We start from the raw sequence: 15,991 nt of genomic DNA on the forward strand, positions 1-15,991 counted from the left end.
TAATTGTTTGTCTTAACTAAAAGAAACAACTCTAAAAAGGGAAAGAAGGAGGGGAAGAGGACTATCCTTGAGTTGGAAGATAGAGAAACCAGTGGGAAGTTACTCATTTTAGAGTCAACTGAGTGCAGGACTTGAGGTTGGACCATGGAGTCTTGAGGCCCAAGGCACTACTATAACTGGATATAATCGAAGTGTGGAACAAAGAAAGTGCTCGGGGGAGGGCCTAGACGTAATCATCAGGCTCGAGGCTGGGAGGAGAGACTTTCCAAACAAAGCTGGATTGACCCATTTACAAATTTGGAACAGATAAGTAATCTAGTCTGTAACTACAAGATGGTATTACGTTATGAGAATTATTTATTCCTAATAGTAGGAATTAAGCAGTAATATTTAGTGATAGAAATGCATTAACAAAACACAACTGTAACTGGATATAATCCAGGTGTGGAACAGAGAAAGTGCTCGGGTAGTAATAAATTTTTAATGGATAGTAATATTTTTTTATTTATTATGGTCACATGGATGTTACAAACAGTATCAAAGCCTCAGGTTTGAACACTGAGACTCTTGGGGAAATTATATACATGTAAACAATGAATGTGATTCCTGTAATTTAACTAAGTGAATCTGTATGTGAACACAGAGATCACCTCCACTCAAAAAGGGACAAAATGCAGAGGAGCCCAGGACCACCTAATTCGCCAGGAACAAATTATGTGAATGCTAATCCAGATATTTGGATTCAGCTGGGTGAATAGTCTCATCAAGCTAACACAGTTTTACTTGAAACTGTGCAACAACTTCGTGTAGAAATGACCAACTTAAGAACTGACAACAAAAGACTCTGTCTAGAACAGGAGAAGATCCTAAGGAGTCTGTCCAATCGACAGAATCAACAAAACCCACACCCCAGTGCTGAAGATAGGGAGAAGACCCTAACAACTCAACATGGAGAGGAAAATTCAAAGTCAGCTGAAAAACATGGGGAAGATGAAGAAGGGCGCTCGAACAATGTCTCCGACCAATGCAAGACAAAGAAATAGAAATTTGTATTACAAGGACAATTTAAAAAGATTAAACCATCACTTTTCGAAGGAAAATCCGAGGAGGCGGCGGAAGCTTGGCTCATTGATATGAGCAAATATTTTCAACTTTACGAATACATGGATAAATTGAAAGCTTGATTGGCATTTTATTAGCTAAGAGGTAAGGCTACTCTTTGGGTGGAAGAGATTAAATGAGTGAGAAAAATTGATGAGGAGTAGGTTACCTAGAATGAATTTCAAAAACATTTTAAAGACAAGTATTTAACTGAATGTTACTATGACGAGAAAGCCAAGGAATTCCACCTGATAAGATTGGGAACCTTAACCATGGACAAATATGTGGCCTAGTTTACCTCCCTACTATGCTATGTGCCTTATATGCAAGAAGAAAAGGCTAAGATCCAGCGTTTTATCCACAACTTACCTAATTTTACGAAGGAAAAACTTGAATTTGACTACCCCAAAACAATGGACGATGTAGTACGGAAGGCCCGCATCTATTATCAATAGATGAACAGAAAAATGATGAAGCTAAAGGAGGGTTGAATAAGAAAGGAAGAGGTCTGATTTCAAATAGACATCCAAAACTTTCTAACGTCAAAAATTTCCAGCAAAAGCCTTTCAGTAAATTCCCAACAAGGAACCAACCCAAGACTACTTATTCAGAACATAGATAGGTAGAAGGAACCAATAAATTTAGTAATGATCAGCAGTCAAAACCCCCGCTACAATGTTTGGGATGTAGAGAACCACACTACTACAAAAATTGCCCGCTTAAAGAAAGAACAAAACAGTTGGCAAACATGCAAATTGAATCCACAGTCAAAGAAGTAGCGAGGAGCATGCCCAGAATTAATGTTGCCCTAGATGATCACCAAGCAGAATATCAACCCACCATGATTGAATGTGAAGGTATGATTGCTAAGCAACCTGTTTCGATTTTGTTTGATCCCGGTGCTAGCTTAAGTTATGTTAGTCCTAAAGTGGTAGAAAAGTGTCAACTGCAGAGCTGTAAATTCCCAAAACCATGGCTAGTTCAGTTAGCCACTGGGCAAAAAGAAAGGTAGTCACCAAAACAGAACAATGTCCCATAGTAATCTCAGGACAGCCCATTCACGTGAACCTTAACATTCTTCCTTTGGGTTCATATGATATTTTAATAGAAATGGATTGGTTGGAAAAATGTTGGTCGTTGGTTGATTGCAAACAAAAAACTATCAGTTTTATTTCAGAATTGGGACAAAGAAGGGAACTACAAGGAATCAAGACCAATACAAAGCTACGCCCTATCACTGTTAGTCAGTTAGGAAAATTTATTAGGAAGGGCTGTCAAATTTATGTTGTTCAAGTGGGATTTACCAACACCGAGAATAAAATGGCCTATTTGGATAATATTCCTGTTATTTAAGAATTTGTTGATGTCTTTCCTGAATCCATCCCTGGACTACTACCCAAGCAGGATATTGACTTCACTATTGAATTGATTCTAGGTGCGGCCCCAGTATCCAATGTCCCTTATCGCATGAGCATACCTGAGTTGATAAAACTCAAGATGTAGCTTCAAGAGCTTTTGGATAAGAAGTACATTCGCCCCAGTGTGTCCCCTTGGGGAGTCCCCATACTATTTGTACAAAAGAAGGATGGAACATTGAGACTGTGTTTCGATTATCATCAGTTAAATACGCTGACCATCAAGAATAAGTATCCATTGCCACATATTGATGATCTATTCAATCAAGTGCAGGGATCCAAAGTATTTTCAAAAATTGATCTAAGGTCTGGCTATCATCAAATATGGATAAAGGAGGAAGACATTTACAAAACTGCATTTCGAACCCGTTATGGTCATTATGAATTCGTAGTGTTGCCATTTGGCCTTACAAATTCCCCAGCTACCTTTATGAGTTTGATGCACAGTATTTTCCAGCCCCACCTTGATAAGTTTGTACTAATTTTTATTGATGATATTTTGATATACTCAAAAAATCAGGAAGTGCACAAAGAACATTTGAGAATTGTGCTACAAAATTTACGGGAGAACCAGTTATATGCCAAATTTAGCAAGTGCGTCTTTTTCAAAGATCAGATCCAATACTTCGATCACGTCATATCAGCAGAAGGAATAGCGATGACCCAGAAAAGATCAAAACCATCATGGAATGGACCACCACAAAGAATGTCGTTGATATCATATCCTTCCTGGGTTTGGCCAGGTACTACCGCTAGTTCATTGAAGGATTTTCAAAAATTTCCTATCCTACGACCTCCTTATAAAAAAAGGGGCGCATCTTTCAATGGACAACAGAATGTCAGCAAAGTTTTGAAAAATTAAAACACCTACTTACCACTTCACCCGCGCTAAAGGTAATAAATCCAGAAAAGTCTTTTGTGGTTTGCACAGATGCAAGTAAAGAGGGTGTTGGCGGAGTGCTGACACAAGAAAGAAAAGTTATTTCTTACAAATCACAGAAATTAAAAGATTATGAACAACGATATTCTCCCTATGACCTTGAATTAATAACCATAGTACATACACCTAAAATGTGGTGACATTATTTGTTGGGGAAGAAATTTTTGCTACTAACAAATCACATCAGCCTTACTAACTTCTTCAACCAGTCTAGCTTAAATTCTTGACAAGCCAGGTGGATGGCATTTTTAAGTGAGTTTGATTTTGAGATGAAACACCTTAAGGGGAAGGAAAATTGAGTGGTTGATGCATTGAGTAGGAAGGTACATTGTATTTATCAAGTTTAGATTAGCCAAGCACGCTCCAACATTCCAGAAATTATAAAGGAGGCATCGGTCAAAAATCCTAAATACACTTTTCTTTGGTAGCAAACAAAGGAAGCACTGTTAAAAGGAGAAAAATCAGATTTCGAAATAAGTATTGATAAGCTCCTTACGTTTAAAAACAGAATTTATATTCCCAACCAAAGCTCTGTTAAACAATTAATAATGGATGAGTTCCATAAGAAACCATGTGTGGGCAACCTAGGTTACTAGAAACTTTTAACAACCATCAAAAAAGGGTATTTTTGGCCCGGATTAAGGAAGGATGTTGTTGAGTACTTGTCCAAATGTTTGGAATGTCAATTAGTGAAGGAGAAACATCAGCATCCCATTGGTTTGTTACAACCACTTCCCATTCTGAAATGGAATGGAAGACCATATCTATGGACTTCATCATTGGTCTACCCCACACCAAGAAGCAACATGATTCAATCATGGTTGTAGTTGACAAATTGAGGAAAACCGCACACTTCATACCTGTGAAGTCCACTTACAAAATGGTGGAAATTACAGACATATTTATGAAAGAAATTTTTTGACTGCATGGAATACCCAAGGTGTTAATATCGGACTGGGATGTGAAATTTACATCCATGTTCTGGAAAACCCTCTTTTCGGGATTGGGCACCCAAATCTATTTTGGTACAACTTACCATCCCCAAATGGATGGATAAACTAAATGGGTAAATCAAGTGCTGGAAAACATGTTACGCATGTTCGTGATGCAACAAGCACATAAGTGGGAGGATTACCTCCACCTTATGGAATTTTCCTACAACAGTGGACATCATGAATCACTGGGCATGAACCCTTTTGAGGTGTTATATGGAAGAAAGTTTAGAGTGCTCGTGGACTGGAATAACCCTATTAATAAACTCGCACTAGGTCCAGACATACTAGCAGAGATGGAGGAAGCTGTCAAGAAGGTTAGACATAATCTAAGGGTGATAGGCGAAAAATGTATGCAGATAAAAAGAGGACGTAAAAGGAATTTCAAGAGGGAGATCATGAGTATATGAGAGTAAAACCCCAAAAAAGTTCCTTACAGTGGAGGGGTTGTGATAAGTTAGCACCCCAGTACTGTGGACCTTTACAAGTTTTGGAATGAACTAGACCAGTAGCCTATAAACTTGCATTACCAAGCCACATCTGGGTCCACAACGTTTTTCATGTCTCATTGTTAAAAAAATGTGTGTACAACCTGCAACATATAATAAATTGGGAAAATATTCAGGTAATGATCTAAAAAAATATATGCTGTTTATTTTAATTTGTTTGAGAGAATTATGACTGTGAATTTTTTCTTTCAGGTCAAACCGAAAGGAGAGTTTCTGGTAGAACCTCTTCGTATTTTCGATCGAAGAGAAACCACCTTGCGGAAGCGAGTCATCACCCAAGCTAAAGTGTAGTGGAAGCACTTTGTCCTGGATGAGGCCTCCTGGGAAGAAGAGGGATTTATGCAATAAGCTTATCCGACGTTGTTTTCTTGAATTAAAAAGGAGAGAAGAAGAGAACACCAGGGACGGTGTTCCTCTCAAGAGGGGGGATATGTAACACCCCAGGCTCCAGGAAATATTTACTGTGGTTATTTAACTCAACTTTATGATTTACTGCATTTTTTTTACTTTGTGACATTGACTTAGGCTGGAAATCCAGATAACAAGTTGTTACTTAATTATGATTAATTAGGAATTTAGACATGATAATATAATATAACTATTTGCCTTAATTAAAAGAAACAGTTAACAAAGAAATAGTTACACCCCTACCTTGAAAAGGGAAAGGAGGGGAAGAGAACTATCCTTGAGCTGGAAGATAGAGAAACCAGTGGGAAGTTACTCATTTTACAGTCAACTGAGTGCAGGACTTGAGGCTAGACCATGGAGTCTTGAAGCCCAAGGCACGACTGTAATTGGATATAATCCAGCTGTGGAACACAAAAAGTGCTTGGGGGAGGGCTTGGACGTAATCGCCAGGCTCGACGCTGGGAGGAAAGACTTTCCAGACAAAGCTGGATTAACCCATTTACAAATTTGGAACAAATAAGTAATCTAGTATGTAACTATAGGATGGTATTATGTTATGAGAAATTATTTATTCCTAGTAGTAGGAATTAAACAATAATATTTAGTGATAGAAATGCATTAGAAAAACAATAGATTCAGTGATAATTATACATTAGTAAATAGTAATTCTCAGGTGCATTCAGAAATATCGCACCAAACGAGCATGAAATCTCTCTTACTCTGTTTTCCTTTTTATAGATTACATATATATAAATGTGCGGCAAGGTAACAAGAATAATCAGTTACTGAATCCTTTCTTTTTACTAAATTTTGGACAAGCAAAACATACGTATGTACAATCTATCATATATAAACCCTGATGAATTTCAGAATCCCTTTTTCCTTTCCATGTCGACTTATCTACCCCTTGGCAAGCTAGAGACAATGAAAGAGGCCGTTGACAGAAATAAACCTAACCCTTAGATTTCAATCGAATGCATAACGAAACCCTAAGGTGAGTTCCGGCTTCAACCAATGAAGAATGCATATTCATGGGGTTACTGTAATTATACAAACCGCAACATTATAAAGTAGAAAGACTCTCAGAGAGATTAACCCTCTTGTAGAGAGATGGCAACAAACCCAAAACAGTTAAAGAGTTTCAAATTAAATATAATTTCCACAACCAAACTTTGAAATCAAACACCAAACATCGGAAAACAGATATTTATGAACATAAATACGACTGCGCAAGAAAATCATATACATATCCAGTGATATAAATTAATAAGCTTCAGGCGTAAGTAACAAAGTTCTTATCAAAATACCAAGACATGGCCGAGATATTTTTCTCTCTCTCCGTAAAAGTTACGGCCTTAACAAAAGAATAATTACATACAAAACCGACATTTACATCCAGCAGCGTAGAGAAACTTTAAAATGTCTTTCTCTGAAGTGCAACATAATTAAAACAGTCCTCCTTATATTAAGGCGCATTTCAAATTCAAACTAAATGTTTCACCAATTCAACGAGTCATAAACTGCATCATATTAACCTTGAGGAGCTAGGAAATGAGTTCCAACCTGTACTAATTACAAAGTTGTGAGAACGCATGATCACTGAAAATCCAAAGGATGAACCATAAAGGCATACCTACTAAATAGTAGTGTACTTGCAACAAAATCGTTGGCAGACATTAGCAAACAAACAAGAGAACCTGAAGTATTTCTACAATTTAGCTAAGAGCTCTTGGAACAAACCAACCTTACTTGAATTCGATAGGTCGCAGCTTGGTGTCATCCCGCTGCATATACCTTCCAGGGTCAGAAAAATGTATAGAAGGTAGAAGTACAAATAACTATAAGAAAGAAATATAAACCACTACAAGAGCTTTGTCTAAGTTAAGAGCTTACATGTTTCATACAATGGAAGAAGATTGCCATTCCTCGCAGCGCAGGAAGAGTTGGATGCCAAACTTGGCCAGCAAAGGGATGTATCAACCCTAAGCGCTGGAATAGCTCCCAATGAATACAGAGTATGACCGAAAGAATGAACTGAAATCATAGAAAGAAAGAGTTCGGGGTTACCTCCCCGCAATAGACGAACCGACGAAGCCATAAAGCCTAGAAGCCAAGACAAAGAACTGGAGAGAAACCAAAAGCGAAAGGTTGCAGAGCAACCAAAACCCTCAACCCTGGATTGCAAATGAGCTGCGTACCGACGGGAGGAGGGGTGTTGGGTATTTGGTAAGCCTGGAGCCCTCATCATCGTCAGATACCTCTGACCTGATCAACGAGCGAGATTCACACTGCCTGTCACAGCCAAACCAGAACAGAGGAGAGTTGCCACTGTGTAATCGTCGGAGATCGAGCCACGTGGAGTATTGTACAAGCGACATTGATTCCCAAGGCTGGTAATAGTCCTTCTATCTCTTGGAAGGCCATACGAGCCCTCACGATATGGCAAAGCCGACTGTGGGCAGTAATGCCAAAATTAATTAACAAGACATGCTTTTGGAACGGCGCGTGCCTCCGTTTCACATTTATATATTAAGTTATATATCAATTATAGTATGAAATAACTTATGTTTAATGGGTAGTAATAAATTTGTTTATTTATTTATGTATTATGGTTACATGGATGTTATAGTGATCCATTTAGAAATATTATGAGGATAATGAAGGCATTTAATGGGAGTCCTCTACGGAGGTGGGGGAATTGTTTAGAGAGTCAAAAGTAGTTGGACAAAAAAAATTCAAAAAATCTTGTAGATGTAGTGTTTCGATCATGTTTTTATAGTGGAAATGGATTTAGCATCATCAAAAACGTCTAGAACACTTAAAATTATGACTTCGACAACTTTTATTTAGATTTACAAAATCCCTTTGAAATTTATATAACTTTCAAGATAAAAAAGCATAATTTTTAGACTAGGACCATTTAATGTAATTTGGCTCATCACAATGATAATGAGTTCATTTAATATACTAAACGGGCACTTTCTCAACACACAGGCAAATTTACCCCAACATTAAAAAATCACCCGAATCTCGTTCTTTAAAAAAAAAAAAACACTGGCAGTCGAAATGTTTATAAAACTTATTAGATATCAAGACAATGTGTCGTGGCTGCCACTTGGGAAAAGCAAATGTGCCAACTAAGACCCAGCTTTTAGCCTGTTTTGTCCGAAGTATCGGACGTCTCTTCTACAAAGGTTTTCTGGCAGGCTCTGTTAGAACACGGCCGCCCGTTTCCTCAGGAAAAGGCCAACCGACGCTTAAAAAACACATTTACTGAAAGGAAATGCAGTGGTATGTGCTTTGGCGGGAAAGCTTCGGAATAAAGCGGTTTCACGGAGTCTAGGATGGGATATCGAGAATTTAGCGGTTTCACGGACTTGTTGTGTGGACTGTACAATTTCCTTCACACTGCACACTCGTAATCGATTAGGCACCGATTAGGATGCCTTGATTTGATTCGAGGATGAAAACATTGGAATAATTTGAGCTATTTTTGAAGTATATCATGGTGATGTGCGTCGGTCTTGTGTGGAATCAATGTAGGTTGGAGCAGTGAGATTAATTGTTGGGTGAGTTTAAAATTGGATAGTGAAAATTAAAATTTAATGTTTTTTTTTTACACATAGTAAGAAAGAAAATAGACAAAAGTTTCATCGAAGTTAATTTTTAGTGAAATTTTTATAATTTATACATATATTATATAATTATTTTATAATGAATAAAGGATCTTTAATTTAATTATTTATAATTATTAGATGAAAATTAGATATTTAATTTTTATGAAATATTTTTAGTAATAGTTTTAGATTAAAAATTAAGATTTATTTTAAAAATAGATACACAAGTAATATGAAATGATTTATGGTTTTGGGACATCCTATATTAATAAACCTTGGTATTGTAACAAAATCTATAAGAAAAGTTAAAAATCTCTATAAAAAATGTGGCGAATCTTCATTATTAAGAATCTTGTTACATGTTTTTTCATATATATATTATAATTAAAAATAAAGTAATCATTCAATTATTTTTTGTCATTTGTTATTTAACCATCATGATATGAGATATATTATGAAATAGTCATTTTGATGTTTATCATGAATATATGTCTATCAACATTTATCAACCATTTAATTTATATAACAATACTAATTAAGAATGCAAGGAATCTCAGAGCCCTTAAAAGAAAGATGAACTAAACTCAGAAATCATATATCACGTCCATTAACAAAAAAAATGATTCTACATGATAGAGTTACAAAAATTGCTTGAAATCAAATCTATAATGCTCCCATTATTCACATGCTTCACTATATTTTTCTTCTACTACTACGAGGATACTAGAGCCTCTTATTTATATGAATGGGTAGGGGCAACCTCATTGAGGGGTGGGTTGGTTTCACTCCTAAAATCCATTGAAAAATAGATCTTGTTTCCTAGGTCACTGCATAGCAAGAAGAAAGAGCATTTACTATCCCGAGCTAAAAAATTTGGGATTCTTTTGGAGCAAGGAGAAATCCCCACAAATATCTAGGGTTGGATATCCTCAAAATCTATGCAAAATCCATCCAAAATCCTAGACAATAGTCATGTTAGGCATATAAAGTATGAAAATTCTCTTTAACTCTCCCAGAACTCATTAAGCTAGGAAAGTGTTATTAAGTGCAAGTATTTACCGTGCCCAAGTTGGGATTCTTTTGGAGCAAGGAGAAATCCCCACAAATATCTAGGGTTGGATATCCTCAAAATCTATGCAAAATCCATCCAAAATCCTAGACAATAGTCATGTTAGGCATATAAAGTATGAAAATTCTCTTTAACTCTCCCAGAAATCTTTAAGCTAGGAAAGTGTTATTAAGTGCAAGTATTTACCGTGCCCAACGAAACGAGTTGGGATTCTTTTGTAGCGAGGAGAAAGCCCCAAAAATATCCCAAGTTGGATCTCCTCAAAATGTATCCGAAATCTCTTCAAAATCCTAGACAATAGTCATGTTAGGCATATAAAATATGAAAAATCTTTGTAAGTCTCCTGAGAAAGCTAGGAAAGTGTTATTAAGTGCCAGCATTTACTATCCCAAGCTAAATGATTTGGTATCCTTTTGTAGGAATGAGAAAGCCCCACAAATATCTCAGATGGATCTTCTCAAAATCTATGCAAAATCCCTTCAAAATCCTAGACAATAGTCATGCTAGGCATATAAAATATGCAAAAGCCCCTTAACTCTGCTAAGAACTAGTTAAGCTAGCAAAGTGCAAAAATGTAGGTTCAATATAGTCTTTATGTTCCTAGGAGTGGTTAGATGGGCTTTATGTTTCACCTATTTGGGAGACCGATAACTGAGGTTGGTAGAAAGATGTCAAGTTTTGGATAAATCATTATTGAATTAAAGAAAATGCACATTTGCGAAACAAAAAATAAAAAATATTATTCATGGAAAGTTCAGTATCTTTATGTTTTGGCTAGAGTAATCAATAAAATCAACATTGCTTAAATAAGCCTACAAATCTCACAAGCTTCATAGTGAAACCTTGAGTGAACAATTTGTAAAATGTGTTGGGTTGAAAGAATTTGTCATCTTTGTAACATTGAGAGAGTTGAAAGTGCATTTTATTTTATAATATCTTTTTCACACCTATATCAAATCATAAGTTCAAAATATTAGTCAAAACACTGACCTTCCTAATCTTTTAACTCATAAAAAATATGGTGATTTAGCTGTGAATTTTTAATTCATCAAAAACATGGTATAGCTTCATTTATACCATGACCTTTTAAAAGTGAAGATATTTTTTTAAATGTTAAGCCTACTCAAACTATATAACAAAATAAATAATGACACTGGTTTCTTGACTTGTGAAATTTAAAAGCTCTATAATTTAAGTCATTAATTCAATTGCCCACTTTATTGAATTGTTATGTAACTTTATTATTGCATAATTTAAAAAAAAAATAACTATACAATATTTAAATCAAATTTAAGTTCTGTTTTTTTCTTCATTAAAAATAATAATAATAAATATGTATTTTTTTTTCAAAATTTCCAATAAAAATTATTTAAAATTCAAAATAAATTATTTAAAATTCAATAAATTTAAAATATTATTTATTAATATTACAATATATATTAAATTGTAGCAAAAAAATTTGAAGACGTTGAATTCATTTTGTATTAAAAATACTAAATTTAGTAATTAAAAGTTACAATATCAAACCAAATTTAAGTAAATTGATTGTTGGATGACCTATTACAAATATTTAAAATCATGATACATTTATCATTTTTAAACTAATAAAAATGATATATCAGAAAAATATAAATACATCGTTCAAGTTTATTATGATTTTGCAAATTATTTATTTTATTTTTAAAATGTACCGACTAAATTCAATTAGAGGTGAGTATTACTATAAACATATTCAGAATAGGTGAATAAAGAGTTAATTTATTAGGTTATTATTTAGAATTTATTATTAAAAAATTTAAAAATAAATATTTGAATTTATATTTAGAAATTAAATTTTTATTTAAAAACATAAATATTTTTTATCACTATAAAATAAATTAAATTGTTGTTATTTAATAATGAAAAAAATTCATAATATGTGTAATGTTTGTATGATAAATAAAAGATATGGGATGATTTAATTGGTGAAGATTATGTTACGAAGCATTAGATAAATTATAAGATTTGAGATTAAAATTTATTAAAATCTTTCAATTAATTTATACTTTTATTTAAATGTATAGAAAAAAATCAAAATCTATTTTAAATCTACACCTACTGAGCACTTGGAGAAATAAAATTAACTACTCAAAGCAGAAAGATCTGGTCTAAAATCTAGATCTACGGAGCACTTAGAGAAATAAAATTAACTACTCAAAGCAGCAAGATCTTGTCTAATGAATCTGAACCGTTAAAAAGCAGCCATGTGGTCGACGAATGGATCTGAACGGCCAGGACAACGAAGCAAATTCAATCTAAAACATAACTTTCACATGGGAAACACCTTGCCAAGTACTTCAATACCAGAAAAAATCCTTGCTATCTAGTTTTCAGAAACAAATCATATGTAGTTCTAAATTATGTAAATATACTTTCAAATTCACCTTCAGAGTTCACGCGTCAGCTTTATTCTCTCGCTTGTTCTTCTCAGCATCAAATTTTTAATCTCTGGCCAACATTGACAATTACTAGCTAGACTTTAGTTTATGCTAGATTCGTATTGTGGTATCATAAACAAAGTGAGGACGGTACCAAATATTGAACAATGAAAGCGTATAGACTGCCATTCTTCATGGTGTATTGATACATGAATAAATTCCACACGACCGTTGAATAAATTCCACACTGTAGCATAAATTATTGTAAGAACCGTGAACGAATAATGAAATGAATCGTTTACAATGTACATTTGGCCTTCAATTACAAACCCGTTGAGACAGATCATGCTATTCAACGCGATTGCTCTTATTGCTTGAGACTCAAGCAACGAATGCAACTTAACGTGTCAAGAAACGAGGGAATTGTTAGAAGAAGAAAATTACTGGCCGACGTTTTAGCCATTTAGTGGAACCAAATAAGTAGATCTCTACCAGCGGGTTGGCATATTTTTGATCCAATTCTGCCCATCAATGAAACTGCTACTTAAAAACGGTGCAGCCTCCTTGTCACTGAGTTCACGCGACCATGAGACTCTTCGTTTATTAGTTGCACCAGGTCCGGAACATTTGTACAACCCATAATACACAGTTCTGCACATAGACACAGAAGAGAAATTATCTTGTCACAATGGGATTCTGATAGTCCATGCATAGATGTGAGCATTAGATTTGCTTTGTTGGGATAACAGTAGCTTACGATTCTCTGGAAGGATCCTTCCAATTATCCCATCCTTCTGGGAAGATAATGTCCGCAATGTAAGTGTAAGCAAATACTACTCTCGAGTAACGTCCCCATGCCCTGCCGAGGTACATTAGTCCACGACCGGTAATGATACAATTTAGAAAGGTGAAGCCCGTGTTTATACCCTGAGAGGATCTGCTTTGAGCTGTAATTGCGCCATTTAGCTCAGGAATCGTATGCAGACGACATTTCTAAGAGTACATAACCACCAGAAACGTTTATCAGCTCTAAACCATGACAAAGTAAAACAATGAAGACATTTTGCATGATCTGCAGTCAGTGAGTTTACCTCATAGAGAGATTGTCCATCACCACATATGAAGTCGGCGGCACCTTCGATGAAACAGCTTCTAAAGTAATGCCTCCCGCTCTCGTCCAGCACAGTGTCTTGATACCCCAGAAATCTGCATCCGTAAAAGGCACAACGATCTCCCGATATCCTCAGAGCCACAGCTTGATCGCCCGGACCATAAGAGTTCTGCACCAAAAATATGTACTTTATGTCCAAAACTATGCAGAAAGTATCCGTCTTCTAGACAAAATTATATCGTGAGAGTCATATTCTCTCATGAAACTAATCTGCGGGTTCATTGGTTGCTCACTTATAAATGCCGGGTTTGACCTGAATTATGATCAAGTGCATGTTATTCGCTGGAATCGCATTGATGGCATCCTGGACCGTTGTAAAATGGCCGTTCCCTTCCTCCTTTGAAACTACTATAACTCTGGATACACTCTTAAGTTTTCGAGACGATCTGCTATTCAACAATACCGGGATATCCTTGTCTACATGGGTGTCGTTCATCAGATGGCGTTGAGAAATTGTAGCGATAGAGTAAGCAGGTTTTAGAGAAAAGATATGAAGCGATGTCAAAAGCAAAGCGAAAAGAGTTACTCTCTTACAGTTAGACATCATGGATATATGAAAACAGTACGAGATGGAGGCAAACTGTGGAAGAAAGACGATATTATCACAGAAAACAAGTAGGTGGATAGGAACCGAAACACTTGCACTAGAACCCGACAGAAGATGGTATTTATATGAGCAGAAATCCATGTATGATTTGAGTTTCATCTTAATTGCGGAGGCCCTTAAGGAATCGAGAGCCGGCGGAGGGACGATGCTAGTGCAAGGCAGAGATTGCTTTTTAAGTTGAGATGGGGGAGGCGGGGATGTCAGCTCTGCGCCGAAAAGCGTGGCCAGCAATGTTATAGTTAAATGACTAGAGTGTCGAGACTCGAGACTCTTCATCCCATTTGAATTTGGAGGTAATATATTAAATTGTCAATGTGAGAGGAACATGTAATGCAATTGCCTTGTAGCGTCTGTACACCTCATTTAAATCTTTTATAGAGGTTGCTAATCTTACACTACCTTTTATAAATGCCAGCTATGCTTTATCCCACTATCCAAATACATCCTTTAATCTTACTTTTCTCCTTTTTAATTCCAGATAATCTTTCTCTCAACACATCCTTCGGACAGACCATTTATTAGTTTGTTTGTTTTTTTCATTCTTCAAGGTGCAGCAGGGTAGTATAATTTAGTTTTTATTTTTATTATTTCATCACAGTACAACCGAGTATATTTTAGATGGAAACATATTTTAACCAAATTTTAAGACATCACAGTGCTGCGGTATCTTTTAACGCCGTGCAGTCTGATTTAGGACATGGATGTTGCTTTTCAATAAGATATAACTATGTTTTATATTGCCATTGTATTTTAAGATGTGGAGGTTAGTATTATTATTTTCCCGTTTAGATTTACATAAATGAATAATTTATCTATTTTAATTATAAAAATATATAAAAATTATGATGATTTTAAATAATAACAAAAAATTATTTTAAAAATTTTAAATTAGAAATGGAAAAATATATTTTTAATATAAATAAAAATTATAAATCGAAAATACTATTAAAATTTTAATGTAAATTTTATATAATTAGCGACACATATTATACATATCAATGAAATAATAAATTTACAAATGTACATATCAATGAAAAAATAATAATAATAAATTGAAAAATGAAAAATTCTGTGTAAAATTTTGACAGACGATGTAAACTGTGAAGATGACTGAGAACCACACCAGTAACCCATTCAAAAACAGGCGATTCCTATTTCTGCCACAGTTTTTTAATTAATGCCCCCTGACATGCGGGGGCATTAGGGAAATATAATGCGAGCTGTTTTTTTTTCTCCTCCAATTTTTTTTCTCGCGTTATATTTCCCTAATGCCCCGCATATCAGGGGGCATTAATTAAAAAACTGTGGCGGAAATAGGAATCGCCTTCAAAAACATCACGATAGGAACCAAGGAATTAATGTAATCTCGCTCATCGAGGACAATGAACTCATTTAATGTATACTCACCGTGCACTTCCTCAACCTCAACAAAATAAAAAGGGCGGGCCGTTGTCTACAGAGCGACAAATTTATCCGACATAAAAAAGATCATTGGAATCTGGTTCTGTTTTCAAAAAAATCTCAGAGTACAAGTGTTTATAAAACTTGTTAACTAGCAATTGCATTGGTAAAAGTGCATTTAAGGAATAGAAGATTTGGGAAATTCTTCTCATCAGGACTAAAGTCACTTCACTGTTCTGCATCAAGGATTTAATGTTTGTGATAAATTTTATTTGGAAATTTGGAAATTTAGTTATATAACTTCTTTATTAAATATCCAAATTATAATGAGCCAAAATTAGAAA

The sequence above is a fragment of the Pinus tabuliformis genome, chromosome 8, assembly GCF_031772625.1.
Source record: "Pinus tabuliformis cultivar Carrire ecotype Pingquan chromosome 8, CPIR1, whole genome shotgun sequence".
In the NCBI taxonomy this organism is placed as follows: Eukaryota; Viridiplantae; Streptophyta; class Pinopsida; order Pinales; family Pinaceae; genus Pinus; species Pinus tabuliformis.